This window comes from Penaeus chinensis, chromosome 39 (genome assembly GCF_019202785.1).
Source record: "Penaeus chinensis breed Huanghai No. 1 chromosome 39, ASM1920278v2, whole genome shotgun sequence".
Classification (NCBI taxonomy): Eukaryota; Metazoa; Arthropoda; class Malacostraca; order Decapoda; family Penaeidae; genus Penaeus; species Penaeus chinensis.
This window is the reverse complement of record NC_061857.1, coordinates 24060267-24064370: the sequence shown is the minus strand read 5'-3', so window position 1 is coordinate 24064370 and position 4104 is coordinate 24060267. Positions and strand designations below refer to the sequence as shown.

At 41.4% G+C, this 4104-nt stretch overlaps 1 protein-coding gene across 2 annotated transcripts in view; it reads right to left on the bottom strand.

Annotated features, from left to right (window-relative positions):
- The window catches only part of LOC125046819, a 120148-nt gene extending 118128 nt beyond the window's left edge, over window positions 1-2020 (bottom strand). The window contains exon 1 of one of the 2 annotated variants that reach the window (XM_047644783.1): window positions 1625-2020. The gene's annotated coding sequence lies outside the window, so the exon portion shown is untranslated. The remainder of the gene's footprint in view (window positions 1-1624) is intronic. The other variant, XM_047644784.1, reaches the window with a different exon arrangement.
- Between the last annotated feature and the right edge of the window lie 2084 nt (window positions 2021-4104).

Genomic DNA, 4104 nt, shown 5'->3' with positions numbered 1-4104 from the left:
AGGGGTGAGGGAGAGGGAGAGGGAAGGGGTGAGGGAGAGGGAGAGGGAAGGGGTGAGGGAGAGGGAAGGGGTGAGGGAGAGGGAAGGGGTGAGGGAGAGGGAGAGGGAAGGGGTGAGGGAGAGGGAGATGGAAGGGGTGAGGGTGAGGGAGAGGGAGAGGGAGAGGGAAGGGGTGAGGGAGAGGGAGAGGGAAGGGGTGAGGGAGAGGGAGAGGGAAGGGGTGAGGGAGAGGGAGAGGGAAGGGGTGAGGGAGAGGGAGAGGGAAGGGGTGAGGGAGAGGGAGAGGGAAGGGGTGAGGGAGAGGGAGAGGGTGGGGGGAGAGGGGGAGAGGGTGGGGGAGAGGGGGAGAGGGTGGGGAGAGGGGGAGAGGGTGGGGGAGAGGGGGAGAGGGTGGGGGAGAGGGGGAGAGGGTGGGGAGAGGGGGAGAGGGTGGGGGAGAGGGGGAGAGGGTGGGGAGAGGGGAGAGGGTGGGGAGAGGGGAGAGAGTGGGGTGAGGGGAGAGGGGGAGAGGGAGAGGGTGGGGGAGAGGAGAGAGGGAGAGGGTGGGGAGAGGGAGAGAGGGAGAGGGTGGGGGAGAGGGAGAGAGGGAGAGGGTGGGGGAGAGGGAGAGAGGGAGAGGGTGGGGGAGAGGGAGAGAGGGAGAGGGTGGGGGAGAGGGAGAGAGGGAGAGGGTGGGGGAGAGGGATAGGGGAAGTGGGAGAGAGGGAGAGGAACACAGGCAAAGAGAAAAGTGGTAAGAAGAAGGGGGAGAAGTGCAACGAAAAGGGTAGACACAAAACAATCAAAAAAGCCGAAATTGAAACAAGGTGGAAAGGGGTCGATGCAATTACCCAGCGAGTGACGAGAAGCTAAAACACCATTACGAAAACGTAGCTAAAAATAATACCACGTCTACCTATTCCCACACAGCAACGGAATAACAGCCATCAAGAATTCCCTATCCGTAGAGTAACATACACGCCGACCGCCTGCTAATAGTTGAACATCCCCCCTCCCCCCTCTAACATGCAAATGTGAAAGGAAGGTTGATGTCAGGCGACAATTCACTTTTAAATACCTAATGTCGAGGTGATTTGATTCGTAACCTAATTGCATTTCATGATGACGTTCCCTGGGGAGGAAATATTGTCAATGAACCTGCAAAATTTTAGAACTGTTCGCTCAATTTGTCCGTAAAACTAAAGGTGACAGCTCACGGAAGTTGGGAATTCTGGCAATACACAGGTTTGTCCATGCATGAAAACGTTATTTAGCTGTAAATGACAATAATTGGCCTTCTACTGTGAACTTTATTCGTGTATTTTAATGGTAAAACGCTGTTAATTGTGTACATATCTCACTTTCTCTAAATTGCCAAACCTTTCCAACTGTACTATACACTCACGCTTGCCAACACCTCCCAAGTATTTCACATCACATTTTTTTTTTTAAAGTCCATACCAAAATTAATACCAACCGTTTCTCGCAACACATACCCTAATCCTTACCACATTCTCCCATAAATAAACAATAAAAAAAACATTATAAAGCTAAAAGAAATGAGTTTAGGATTCCCCTGCTGTTGGCACGCCTGACGTCGCACCAATCAGCTGACAACAGCCAAAACACTCCGCTTTTCGACTTACCTTTCGTTGCACAGTAAGAATCCTCCCTCTCCACACGTTGCAATGCCTTTAATTCATGGATGTGCCGATTAATAATACACCAGAGACGAAAAAAAATCAGTAACTGCGCGGAGAGCTGGAGTAACCGCCCAGATGAAGCACCGAACAAAGAATTTGCTAGAGCGTCATTTTGAAAAGTTTTTTTTCCCCCTTTTTCGACTATTTCCCACTCTCTTTAGCAATCCACCACCGTATTTTTTTCAAACCATCGGTAGGGTACACCTAGCCGGACATTCTCACTGCTCCAAGAAGTCAATTTCTGTCCAGAATCGCGAGAATTCCGCCAACATTTTGGGCGAGGCGCAACTGGTCGGGCGTGTGCTTAAGCCAGACGTGTTGTGAGAAAGCCAGCTGATTCCGCAAGGACTCTCTCGCTCTCGTCCCAAGCCGCTCTCCGCTGCAACTCGCTCTTTTTTTTTCTCTCTCTCTCTCTCGCTGGTCTTTGTTCAGACAATATGATACATTTAAACTTGTCCTTATCGTCATCTAGGGTTGATGGCGTAACTATTTTCGTGCGGTGTATTGGTGTGTCTTCACAGATGTGTGGTACAGATGACCTATCATATCGTGGGGTATCTTTTCTATCGATCACGTGAAAACCACGCTCTTTGAGACAACGTAAAACGTACCAAAGCCAGGCTATCAGCAGTGTAAACGAAACCAGAACCTTGAAATCAACGTTTAACGATTCCCAACACTATTTTATTGTTAGGCACTCAGATATAATAACAAATGACACCCGAAAACACGCCGATACTGTTGTTGTCAAGTGAAATGTTTAGGCAAACGTACTCTGCGCATGCATGTATGACTCATGCCAAAGAATGTCGCTTGATGGAAGAAGATTGCAACTTTAAATAATTCTTAGTTTGAAATGATGCGTTATGTAATTTATCTGTAATATTCTTTTTTTTTTTTATCCCGGTTTTTAAAACATTTCTTGCTTCATGTCTGTTTTGTAGATTTCCATTGTAAACAGAACTGTGTCGCGTGTAGTAACATCAGTTTTATCCAAGGCCGGAATGAAATGAACTTGTTTACGCTATATAATGAGAGATAAAATGCGAAACAATGGTGATATTTCTGCTGTGTTTTGTAGAGATGATGTTAGTATTCTATTGGAATCATCAATGCAGATTTTTTTGTTGTTGTGGATAAACGATTACTTTCTGTTATCATGTTAAGCAAATATTATGCTAGTAGCATAAATATTTGGATTTCTAAATCAGTCTTCAAACTTTTTTCATCATGACCCAGTTTGATTTGTATACTACCTTTACGAGCCAGTATGTCCATTCTATCTCTCAAGACGATATCATTTCATACACACACACACATAAGGTTATATATATATATATATATATATATATATATATATATATACATGTATATGTAACTGCACACACACACACACACACACACACACACACACACACACACACACACACACACACACATATATATATATATATATATATATACATATATATATACAAATATATATACAATGTTTTATTTAAGAGTTCATAAATATATATTAATATATATATACATGTATATATACCTTCACATATATATACAAATATATATACAATGCTTTATTTATACATATGGTTTTATATATGTGTTCATATATATACATATATGTGTGTGTGTGTGTGTGTGTGTGTGTGTGTGATAATGATAACCATCATCATCATCATCATCATCATCATCATCATCATCATCATCATCATCATCATCATCATTATCATTATCATCATCATGTGGCGACCCATTGAACAAGAGTTTGTAACCCAGTACTGGGGTCGCAACCCGTGCTTTGAAGAGCCCTGTTTCTTTAAACAAAACATATCAGCAAAAGTTGATATGATATAAAACAAGCTTGTTTTAATGTTCATTCAGTATGTTTCTATATTATGATCATGTTATGCATTTAAAATTCTTAGAAAATGTTGATGTTCGATTTTTAAATTAAGTGCTTCACTTTCATTTTGTTGTGTAGTTAACGTGTAAATTAATTTCTCTTATCGAAAGACGATATAAACATTTTCATATGAAGGACAAAAAAGAATTTTCTGTCATAATTTATAAAGGCTTATTTTACTAATTCATTGTTTTTATTTATTTATTTATTTATTTATTTATTTTGTTCTGTACATATTGAAAAGATTTGTGTATTTATTCAATGTTGATGTTTTGATATTTTGCTCAGTAATAAAACAAAAAATCTGAACGGACTCGGTTAATATTGTTTGAGTTTAAGCAATGAGAATTTCAGTATTTGTTGCTACCAAAATAGTAGAGAAGTAGCTGGAGCGGCAATAAGGATGGTGTTAGTGGTAACGATGACAATGATGATGGTGATGATATTGATTATAACGATAATGATTATGATAATACCAACAATAAAACAACAACAACAAAAAACAATGATGGT